Below are 12,614 nucleotides of genomic sequence, written 5' to 3' on the forward strand. Positions count from 1 at the left end.
AAAACTGGTTTAAACAACTTTTGCTCACTTGATAAGTTGAACTGAAATGACTTTAAGAAAAATAATTAGCTTAAAACTAATTTAACTTTTACATTGAATAGAAAATCAAATTAATTAATTATTTTGTCTTCATGTGAGTTTTTCAGATTGAACTAAATCTGAAATGAGGTTTTTATGTTTTATGTTCTCTACTTTTTGAAGTAGAGAACAAAAATCGTTCAGTTTGGTTTATAGATAATTTCCTGATTCCCATATTTTCTCAAACACCTGAACTGAGCGTTTGTTATTTTCTTTCCTTTTTTCTGTCTTAATGTTGGCAGTGGGCTTTAGGCTGCCCTGCAAGGATTTAAACCTGGGTTTAAATGGAGACTAAGCCATTCTCAAGCACATATCAAGGAGCTCATTCTGAGCCTGGATCCAGATTTATTGTTGATTCTGTTCATGGTGGAGAATCCTGCTTCACAGCAGCAGGTTGAGCCAAACATCCTCTAAATGTGCAGGGTCATCTTTGAGCACGCCATTTCACTTTTCTTTCACCAGTTCACCGCAGTTCTTCCAGCAGTCCACACTTTCTCTGCTCTCTTTTTCTCATGGTCTTCTCCTTCTTTCCCATCGCCCGGCTTGCCACAGGTTTGCCTGCTGTGTCTAAAAGTAGCAGCAGCAGCAACCCAGACTGACAGCTCATTGGCTCATTTGGATCACGCGCAGCCTGGAGCCGGACGCTCCCCAGGGCTTTACCGTATTAACAGGAGAAGAGGAGCAAGTGAAATTAGACACTGACGTCGGACAACATGCGGAAATTTCTAAATGTTTTAAATCAGGTTGGGTCCAGATTAGCCACCGGATCCGAGTCCGGTAATCAGTGACCTCTGGTGTAGAGCCTCATGATAATAAGTAGGACATTTACAGTTTTTAAGATACTTTATCAGTCTAGCTTTGTTATAATTACTTCATTAAACAATCCTGCAGTCGTTAAGTATCAATATTTAACTGTACTGTTAAATTCTAGCCACACCCAGCTAGGGGCGGAGCTAAATGGGGGGCCAGGGGTGGCCATGGCCGCCCTTAGACAATCATCTCTAATACAGATGGGGGCAGCAGTAATACTCTCAAGTGGAATATTCAAAACATTTAAATTTTTCATATATTAATAATTACTTGACAACAAAAACACTGGTTAATTATTCACATCAATATACTGAAATTAAAGTTGAAATATATGGAATTCATGCACTTTTTACAACAATTTTTTGTGTTATACGGGTTAAAGAGAAAATGATGCATCTCTGCAAGTCATCCAGGAGTCTTCAGTGAAATCATAAATAACTATTTTAATAAAAATTTATTAAATAATCCATTTATGTAGCAATTAGTATTTGTATTTTATGCAGAAGGATTATTAATAAATGATAAATGGAAAGGACGTTTTGAATCCACTGTACCTTTTATTTAGACAGCATAGATGTTTAAATATATGCGTCTATTTGATAGCAAAGACTGTAGGAAAGTATAATTTGTCTTTATTTAAAAAATAATACATTTAATTTGCATTACTGCACTTTCCATCAAAAGATCTCCAAGTGCTACAGGTAAAAAGAGAAAAGCATGAAAAAACCTCTAAAGGGGACCAAAAGCTTTGCTAAAAAGAAATGTTTTAAGGCCTTTTTTAAAAGGCTCAGTGGACTGAGGCGCCCTGCAGGTGTGGAGAGGACATTCCACAGGTGTGTTACTATGGTGGCAGAAAGAGGTGATTTATATGGGCTTCAAAAGGGTGTTGGGAGTCCATTTTTACACCAAGATTACTAACTGTTGATGAGAGCAGGATGTTAGTACCAGAAAGGTGATGCTGGTTATGGATGATGATTTGGTTTAATGAGGAGTTCCAACCAGGATGGTTCGGTTTTGGAGCTGTTGAGTTGAAGAAAGTTTTGCTCCATCCGTACCTTGATCTCCTCCAGCAGCAGCCATGATGTCACTGAGACTGACCGGCCCCCACCGAGGCTCCTGGGGATTTCTTTTCTTTACCATTTTTAAATAATTTATGCTGTTTGATCATTTTGATCAGTGGAAATTATTTTTTTTATATTGCGATTTATTATTTATCTACTTAAATTAGTTTCAATTTCTCTCAAATTTGTATTTCTGTTTAGCTGTAATATCATTAAAGTATTCACTTTTCAACCAAATGCTGGACATAAAAAAAGTCAGAAGTTTAATGATACATCAAACCTTAATAATTAATCGGTATGGGCAATAAAGAGATGCATGATTGAAAGGAAATACAGCCTGGCATGATTGGGATGAAGGAAGAACTTTAGAAAACAGTCAAAAGCTCCAATAAGTTGATTTTGGTAAACTAATACAACCTTTTTAAACTTCACTTTTAAATCATACAATTAGACTTTCAATTGCATTTTTTAATTGCACAATTTAACTGACTTATAAAAGAGAAAGAGTAAAAACATTAATCCATTATTAAAGTTTTTCCATTTAGCCTTTTACAGGTGCTGGTCATAAAATTAGAATATCATGAAAAAGTAGATTGATTTCAGTAATTCCATTTAAAAAGTGAAACTTGTATATTATATTCATACATTACATACAAACTCATATATTTCAGATGTTTATTTTGTTTAATTTTGATGATTACAAATGACAACAAATGAAAATCTCAAATTCATCATATCAGAAAATTAGAATATTGTGAAAAGGTTCAAAATTGATGGCCCCTGGTGCCACACTCTAATCAGCTAATTAACTCAAACCACCTGCAAAAGCCTTTAAATGGTCTTTCAGTCTAGTTCTATAGGCTACACAATCATGGGGAAGACTGCTGACTTGACAGTTGTCCAAAAGACGACCATCGACACCTTGCACAAGGAGGGCAAGACACAAAAGGTCATCGCTAAAGAGGCTGGCTGTTCACAGAGCTCAGTGTCCAAGCACATTAATAGAGAGGCGAAGGGAAGGAAAAGATGTGGTCGAAAAAAGTGTACAAGCAAGAGAGATAACCGCACCCTGGAGAGGATTGTGAAACAAAACCCCTTCAAAAATGTGGGGGAGATTCACAAAGAGTGGACTGCAGCTGGAGTGAGTGCTTCAAGAACCACCACACACAGACGTATGAAAGACATGGGTTTCTGCTGTCGCATTCCTTGTGTCAAGCCACTCTTGAACCACAGACAGCGTCAGAAGCGTCTTGCCTGGGCTAAAGAGAAACAGGACTGGACTGCTGGTGAGTGGTCCAAAGTCATGTTCTCTGATGAAAGTAAATTTTGCATTTCCTTTGGAAATCAAGGTCCCAGAGTCTGGAGGAAAAGAAGAGAGGCACTTCATCCACGTTGCTTGAAGTCCAGTGTAAAGTTTCCACAGTCAGTGATGGTTTGGGGTGCCATGTCATCTGCTGGTGTTGGTCCATTGTGTTTTCTGAGGTCCAGGGTCAACGCAGCCACATACCAGGAAGTTTTAGAGCACTTCATGCTTCCTGCAGCTGACCAACTTTTTGGAGATGCAGATTTCATTTTCCAACAGGACTTGGCACCTGCACACAGTGCCAAAGCTACCAGTACCTGGTTGAAGGACCATGGTATCCCTGTTCTTAATTGGCCAGCAAACTCTCCTGACCTTAACCCCATAGAAAATCTATGGGGTATTGTGAAGAAGAAGATGCAATACACCAGACCCAACAATTCAGAAGAGCTAAAAGCCACTATTAGAGCAACCTGGGCTATCATAACACCTGAGCAGTGCCACAGACTGATCGACTCCATGCCACGCCGCATTGCTGCAGTAATACAGGCCAAAGGAGGCCCAACTAAATACTGAGTGCTGTACATGCTCATACTTTTCATGTTCATACTTTTCAGTTGGCCAACATTTCTATAAATCCTTTGTTTTTATTGGTCTTCAGTAATATTCTAATTTTCTGATATGATGAATTTGAGATTTTCATTTGTTGTCATTTGTAATCATCAAAATTAAACAAAATAAACATCTGAAATATATGAGTTTGTATGTAATGTATGAATATAATATACAAGTTTCACTTTTTAAATGGAATTACTGAAATCAATCTACTTTTTCATGATATTCTAATTTTATGACCAGCACCTGTATGTGACTCACCACCATGAAACCCACATCAGACCAATCACAGTTGCTCCTTACAGGTTAGCAGCTCTCTCATTGGTTGGACAGCCGCACTATGATCTAAACATAACAGCTCCTGTAGGAGGAACCAGGGACCAACCAAAGTTTCCGTCTCCTGTCATCATCGTCACGCTTTATCTTAGGAGTGGATTATTTGGTATTTAGTTAGCAGATAAATAGCAGATAAAACTCACACCCAGAGCAGAGGAACCCGAAGCATTTGGAGCCCATCTAGTCATCGAGTTCAGACTGGACGTGCAACACAAAGATCATTCACATCTAAAATACAGTGGGACCAAAAGTATTTAGTCAGCTAATGATTGTCCAAGTTCTCCTACTTAAAATAATGAGAGAGGTCTGTAATTCTCATCATAGGTAAACTGCAATTATAGAGATGAAAAGAGAAAAAGAAAATCCAGGAAATTAAAGAATTTATTTGTAAATGATGGTGGAAAATAACTTTTTGGTCAATAAGTAAAGTTACACTCGATACTTTGTAACATAACCTTTATTGGCAGTGACAGAGGTCACTCAGTACTCCATCCCGACAGTGTCTTGCCAACGACCGAAATCTAATAAATTGATGATGATGATAATCATGATAATCAAATTAGAATAACTCAAATTGGGGGAAAAGTTAAAACAATTAAATGCGGTCTGTTTAACATAAGGGGCCTGTTTCAGAAAGGAGGTTAAGTGAAAACTCTGAGTTTGTTAACCCTGAAATGAGGGAAACTCTGGGTTTTCTGTTTCAGAAAGGGAGGTAAGTTAAACCTGAGAAAGCAGAGTAAGTCAAGCCCGTTTCTGAAAGAGAGGTAACTTATACTCAGAGTCAGTTACCATGGCAATTTACTCTGTGAACCTAACCTGGTCGGGAGCAGGTTTTCTTCAGAAAATCCAGAGTTTATTTTGGTCTCCTCCCCTTTTTTAAAGAGGAAGTGGTGTTTAAACACCTCATTGATTCTTTGGGGACATACAGTATTCATTGCACACATTTCAGTCAGGTAGAGCGCATCAAAGGGAATGAAATGGCATGTCCTTTAATGGATGATCCTGTTTGTAAAGCCAGGTAGCTACTCTACTCCCATGATGTGCTCAAGGCTTACCTGCTTGAAGTATATTTTTATATTTCATTTTCAGCTGCTGCCATGTTCTTTTGATGCCTGCAGGATTGCACCTATCCATGAAAACTAAATTAGGTTTAATAAAATACTGTTCTTCCAGTTTCACCTCTGATATTATAACAGTTGCGTAAGTTACTCTAAAATAGTTCCTAATTACTAACTACAAATTTTATCTTCAACAAGTCTAATTAGATTAATGTAATAATTACTGTCTCTAGAAAGTATTGGTCTACTTACTAATTTGTTTTACTTACTTATTAATTACTTTCTAAATCCCAAATCAACCTCAACCACTTGAACAATACAAGGAGAGACAAGAAACTGAACTTCTAATGCTTTCAAATAAACAATATTCAATTGCATGAATTAATCTTAAATTGACCAAAGTGTGTAACTAGAGGGAGAAAGTTCAAATCAAAATATACCTCTTAAAATTTGATATTAAATCCACTATTGTTTTATAGTCTTTAATTTAATTACAGTATTTATATGACTTAAGTAACTTAATTCATTACACCCAACACTGTATAAAAGTAATTAAAATGTAAACTTACGCATTGACTCTAGCAGCTATTTTCACCCAAGCTAACTCTCTCTCCTTCGCCGCTGCAGCCGTGTTGCTTTTTTTTTAAATACATGTTCAAATTCTGCATATGCTTGCATAAGCACATCCAGTTCTGCTGGTGAGAAATATGCACACCTTTTTTTGTGGCTGTTGCCATGGTGACTCGTAATATCTGTGCTCCATTGATAATGGCTTTTTATAGTTGTGGTGCACGCGCTTAACTCAGAGTCAGTCAATTTAGAGTTGATTGAACTAACTCATTTCAGCTGTTCTGAAACCCAAAACTCAGAGTTTCGAATCTCAGGATAAGTCAACTCAGAGTTCAAGTTTTAACTCAGAGTTGGTTGAACTTCCTTATTGAAACAGGCCCAAGATCTGTTTCCTCTAAAAGTCTACTAGTTAATGACTTGATTTGTGATAATCACATTGACTTGTTTTGCCTTACAGAAACCTGGCTGCAGCAAGAGGATTATGTGAGCATAAATGAGGCAACTCCTTCAAGCTATTTAAATTTTCACATCCCCAGAAGTTCTGGGCGAGGAGGAGGAGTAGCAAAAATCTTCCAGTCTGACTTACTGATTACTCCCAAAACAATTAATACCTACAACTCTTTGATCATTTAACCCTTAATTTCCCTGATCCAAATTTCAAAGCCAGAAAACCTCTTCTTTTTGTAACTTTGTATCGTCCACCAGGTCCTTACTCTGAATTTTTAGATGAGTTTTCAGAGTTCCTTTCTGATTTGGTATTAAATACTGACAGGGTCATCATAGTGGGAGATTTTAACATCCATGCTGACATTGAAGGCGATAGCTTAAGAGCAGCCTTTAATGCTATCTTAGACACTATTGGCTTTGTTCAAAATGTGAATAGTCCCACACATTCTCATCTTCATACTTTGGATCTTGTGCTGACATACGGCATAGAATGTGAAGAAATAACAGTATTTCCTCACAACCCTGTCCTCTCTGACCACTTTCTAATAACCTTCAGGATTACTTTAACAGAGTTCTCCTCCCCCAAAAGAAGGTTCAAATTTAGCAGATCATTATCAGGAAGTGCGGTTCTCCTCTGTGTTGCTGAGCAGTGCTGCAGAGTGCAAAAAGCATAGCTTATTCCCCTTCACAGGTTGATGATTTTGTTGATGGGGTTGCTAGTTCTCTGCGTACTGCCTTAGACAATGCAGCTCCTTTGAAAATGAAAACTGTTAAAAATAGAAAGCTTGCTCCTTGGTTTAATGCAGAAGTTCACACTTTGAAGCAAAATGCTAGGAAACTGGAGAGAAAATATCGCTCCACAGGCCTGCGGGAGTCCTTCCTAGTCTGGAATTTTTTTTTACTACTGTATAAGAGGACCCTTTGCTGATGAAGATTCTCAGTCATCCAGGTCATAGTCATTCCGTAAAAGTGTAAAAAACAATCCACTGGACTTGGTTTCCAAGGTTTAAAGACGTTTCGCTTCCCCTCCAGGAAGCTTTCTCAATTCAAATGTCTGGATCCGCAGTGAGTTTGAGGCTTTATATAGACAAAGCCTTGTATTGCTTGGAAACATGCAATATGAGCTGAGTGCTATATGCTGTTCAGTGCAGCGAGGAATGCTCTGATCTTTATTTTGGAGAAACCAAACAACCTCTCCACAGGCGCATAGCCCAACACAGAAGAGCGACCTCCTCTGGACAAGACTCTGCGGTACATCTACACCTTATGGACAAAGGACATTCTTTGGAGGACTAGAATGTTCACATTTTGGACAAAGAAGACAGGTGGTTTGAGAGGAAGGAAGCCATCTATGTTAAGAGAGAAAAAGCAACTTTAAACAGAGGTGTTGGACCAAAAACTTACAATTCAGTTATAGAGACGATCCCTTCCAGGTATCACCACAACCCCCACCCCATCACAGAGGAGCAAAGTACCTCCTCTCGTCAGCCAGGTGAACAATCCCCCCCTTTAATGACCGACCTTCATAATCATAGACAGGTTTCAGATATTACAGGTTAACAATGGAACCAAAACGACCCGCTCGTCGGTTTCATTTTGCATGTTTCCAAGCAATACAAAGCCTTGTCTATATAAAGACTCAAACTCACTGCGGATCCAGACATTTGAATTAAGAAAGCTTCCTGGAGAGGAAGCGAAACGTCTTCAAACCTTGAAAACCATGTCCAGTGGATTGTTTTTAAACTTTTACGGAATCCTATATATGTTTTTATTACAAGTTACCAAACTCACCCAGAGCCATAGCTCTGTTGAACCGTCCATTCCACCTGCTCTTAGCAGTAATGATTATATGGGATTCTTTATAAATAAGATTGATCTTATTAAAAATTAAAATCATTAGCACTCCTCTATCCGCGATTGGCCCCACCCTCTCTGGAGGGTGGGGCAGCATCTGAGGTAGTCATGGAATCTGAACCGGGTTTAGACTGCTTTGATCCAGTTGAACTTTCTGAGTTAGCAAAACTATTGTCTTCATCTAAGCCTTCAACTTGGATGTTAGATCCAGTTCCAACCAGGTTATTTAAGGAGGTATTACAATCCTCCTGCTGCATCATGCCTCCTCCTCAGTTCCTGACTTCCTGCTGCATCATGCCTCCTCCTCAGTTCCTGACTTCCTGCTGCATCATGCCTCCTCCTCAGTTCCTGACCTCCTACTGCATCATGCCTCCTCCTCAGTCCTGGACCTCCTGCTGCGTCATACCTCCTCAGTCCTGGACCTCCTGCTGCGTCATACCTCCTCAGTCCTGGACCTCCTGCTGCGTCATGCCTCCTCAGTTCCCGACCTCCTGCTGCATCATGCCTCCTCAGTTCCCGACCTCCTGCTGCGTCATGCCTCCTCCTCAGTCCTGGACCTCCTGCTGCCTCATGTCTCCTCCTCAGTTCCGGACCTCCTGCTGCGTCATGCCTCCTCAGTTCCCGACCTCCTGCTGCATCATGCCTCCTCAGTTCCCGACCTCCTGCTGCATCATGCCTCCTCAGTTCCCGACCTCCTGCTGCATCATGCCTCCTCAGTTCCCGACCTCCTGCTGCGTCATGCCTCCTCCTCAGTCCTGGACCTCCTGCTGCCTCATGTCTCCTCCTCAGTCCTGGACCTCCTGCTGCGTCATACCTCCTCAGTCCTGGACCTCCTGCTGCGTCATGCCTCCTCAGTTCCCGACCTCCTGCTGCATCATGCCTCCTCAGTTCCCGACCTCCTGCTGCGTCATGCCTCCTCCTCAGTCCTGGACCTCCTGCTGCCTCATGTCTCCTCCTCAGTTCCGGACCTCCTGTTGCCTCATGCCTCCTCAGTCAGACCCAGACCTCCTGCTACATCCTGCCTCCTCCTCAGTTCCGGACCTTCTGCTGCGTCATGCCTCCTCCTCAGTTCCGGACCTCCTGCTGCGTCATGCCTCCTCAGTCAGACCCAGACCTCCTGCTGCCTCATGCCTCCTCATTCAGACCCAGACCTCCTGCCTCCTCAGTCAGACCCAGACCTCCTGTTGCATCATGGTTCCTCAGTCAGACCCAGACCTCCTGCTGCGTCATGCCTCCTCAGTCAGACCCAGACCTCCTGTTGCCTCCTGCCTCCTCAGTCAGACCCAGACCTCCTGTTGCATCATGGCTCCTCAGTCAGACCCAGACCTCCTGCTGCATCATGCCTCCTCAGTCAGACTCAGACCTCCTGCTGCCTCATGCCTCCTCAGTCAGACTCAGACCTCCTGCTGCCTCATGCCTCCTCAGTCAGACTCAGACCTCCTGCTGCATCATGCCTCCTCAGTCAGACTCAGACCTCCTGCTGCCTCATGCCTCCTCAGTCAGACTCAGACCTCCTGCTGCCTCATGCCTCCTCAGTCAGACTCAGACCTCCTGCTGCCTCATGCCTCCTCAGTCAGACTCAGACCTCCTGCTGCATCATGCCTCCTCAGTCAGACTCAGACCTCCTGCTGCATCATGCCTCCTCAGTCAGACCCAGACCTCCTGCTGCGTCATGCCTCCTCAGTCAGACCTGGACCTCCTGTTGCCTCCTGCCTCCTCAGTCAGACCCAGACCTCCTGCTGCCTCATGCCTCCTCAGTCAGACCCAGACCTCCTGCTGCATCATGCCTCCTCAGTCAGACCCAGACCTCCTGCTGCATCATGCCTCCTCAGTCAGACCCAGACCTCCGGCTGCCTCATGCCTCCTCAGTCAGACCCGGACCTCCTGCTGCCTCATGCCTCCTCAGTCAGACCCAGACCTCCGGCTGCCTCATGCCTCCTCAGTCAGACCCGGACCTCCTGCTGCCTCATGCCTCCTCAGTCAGACCCAGACCTCCTGCTGCATCATGCCTCCTCAGTCAGACCCAGACCTCCTGCTGCATCATGCCTCCTCAGTCAGACCCAGACCTCCTGCTGCATCATGCCTCCTCAGTCAGACCCAGACCTCCGGCTGCCTCATGCCTCCTCAGTCAGACCCAGACCTCCTGCTGCATCATGCCTCCTCAGTCAGACCCAGACCTCCTGCTGCATCATGCCTCCTCAGTCAGACCCAGACCTCCGGCTGCCTCATGCCTCCTCAGTCAGACCCGGACCTCCTGCTGCCTCATGCCTCCTCAGTCAGACCTGGACCTCCTGCTGCCTCATGCCTCCTCAGTCAGACCCAGACCTCCTGCTGCATCATGCCTCCTCAGTCAGACCCAGACCTCCTGCTGCATCATGCCTCCTCAGTCAGACCCAGACCTCCGGCTGCCTCATGCCTCCTCAGTCAGACCCGGACCTCCTGCTGCCTCATGCCTCCTCAGTCAGACCTGGACCTCCTGCTGCGTCATGCCTCCTCCTCAGTCCTGGACCTCCTGCTGCCTCATGTCTCCTCCTCAGTTCCGGACCTCCTGTTGCCTCATGCCTCCTCAGTCAGACCCAGACCTCCTGCTACATCCTGCCTCCTCCTCAGTTCCGGACCTTCTGCTGCGTCATGCCTCCTCCTCAGTTCCGGACCTTCTGCTGCGTCATGCCTCCTCCTCAGTTCCGGACCTCCTGCTGCGTCATGCCTCCTCAGTCAGACCCAGACCTCCTGCTGCCTCATGCCTCCTCATTCAGACCCAGACCTCCTGCCTCCTCAGTCAGACCCAGACCTCCTGTTGCATCATGGTTCCTCAGTCAGACCCAGACCTCCTGCTGCGTCATGCCTCCTCAGTCAGACCCAGACCTCCTGTTGCCTCCTGCCTCCTCAGTCAGACCCAGACCTCCTGTTGCATCATGGCTCCTCAGTCAGACCCAGACCTCCTGCTGCATCATGCCTCCTCAGTCAGACTCAGACCTCCTGCTGCCTCATGCCTCCTCAGTCAGACTCAGACCTCCTGCTGCCTCATGCCTCCTCAGTCAGACTCAGACCTCCTGCTGCATCATGCCTCCTCAGTCAGACTCAGACCTCCTGCTGCCTCATGCCTCCTCAGTCAGACTCAGACCTCCTGCTGCCTCATGCCTCCTCAGTCAGACTCAGACCTCCTGCTGCCTCATGCCTCCTCAGTCAGACTCAGACCTCCTGCTGCATCATGCCTCCTCAGTCAGACTCAGACCTCCTGCTGCATCATGCCTCCTCAGTCAGACCCAGACCTCCTGCTGCGTCATGCCTCCTCAGTCAGACCTGGACCTCCTGTTGCCTCCTGCCTCCTCAGTCAGACCCAGACCTCCTGCTGCCTCATGCCTCCTCAGTCAGACCCAGACCTCCTGCTGCATCATGCCTCCTCAGTCAGACCCAGACCTCCTGCTGCATCATGCCTCCTCAGTCAGACCCAGACCTCCGGCTGCCTCATGCCTCCTCAGTCAGACCCGGACCTCCTGCTGCCTCATGCCTCCTCAGTCAGACCCAGACCTCCGGCTGCCTCATGCCTCCTCAGTCAGACCCGGACCTCCTGCTGCCTCATGCCTCCTCAGTCAGACCCAGACCTCCTGCTGCATCATGCCTCCTCAGTCAGACCCAGACCTCCTGCTGCATCATGCCTCCTCAGTCAGACCCAGACCTCCTGCTGCATCATGCCTCCTCAGTCAGACCCAGACCTCCGGCTGCCTCATGCCTCCTCAGTCAGACCCAGACCTCCTGCTGCATCATGCCTCCTCAGTCAGACCCAGACCTCCTGCTGCATCATGCCTCCTCAGTCAGACCCAGACCTCCGGCTGCCTCATGCCTCCTCAGTCAGACCCGGACCTCCTGCTGCCTCATGCCTCCTCAGTCAGACCTGGACCTCCTGCTGCCTCATGCCTCCTCAGTCAGACCCAGACCTCCTGCTGCATCATGCCTCCTCAGTCGGACCCAGACCTCCTGCTGCATCATGCCTCCTCAGTCAGACCCAGACCTCCGGCTGCCTCATGCTTCCTCAGTCAGACCTGGACCTTCTGCTGCCTCATGCCTCCTCAGTCAGTCCTGGACCTCCTGTTGCCTCATGCCTCCTCAGTCAGACCCAGACCTCCTGTTGCCTCATGCCTCCTCAGTCCTGGACCTCCTGTTGCCTCATGCCTCCTCAGTCCTGGACCTCCTGCTGCCTCATGCCTCCTCAGTCAGACCCAGACCTCCTGTTGCCTCATGCCTCCTCAGTCCTGGACCTCCTGCTGCCTCATGCCTCCTCAGTCAGACCCAGACCTCCTGTTGCCTCATGCCTCCTCAGTCCTGGACCTCCTGTTGCCTCATGCCTCCTCAGTCCTGGACCTCCTGTTGCCTCCTGCCTCCTCAGTCAGACCCAGACCTCCTGCTGCCTCATGCCTCCTCAGTCCTGGACCTCCTGCTGCCTCATGCCTCCTCAGTCCTGGACCTCCTGCTGCCTCATGCCTC

The sequence above is a fragment of the Cyprinodon tularosa genome, unplaced genomic scaffold (genome assembly GCF_016077235.1).
Source record: "Cyprinodon tularosa strain WSP-4 unplaced genomic scaffold, ASM1607723v1 ctg235, whole genome shotgun sequence".
NCBI classification, from domain to species: Eukaryota; Metazoa; Chordata; class Actinopteri; order Cyprinodontiformes; family Cyprinodontidae; genus Cyprinodon; species Cyprinodon tularosa.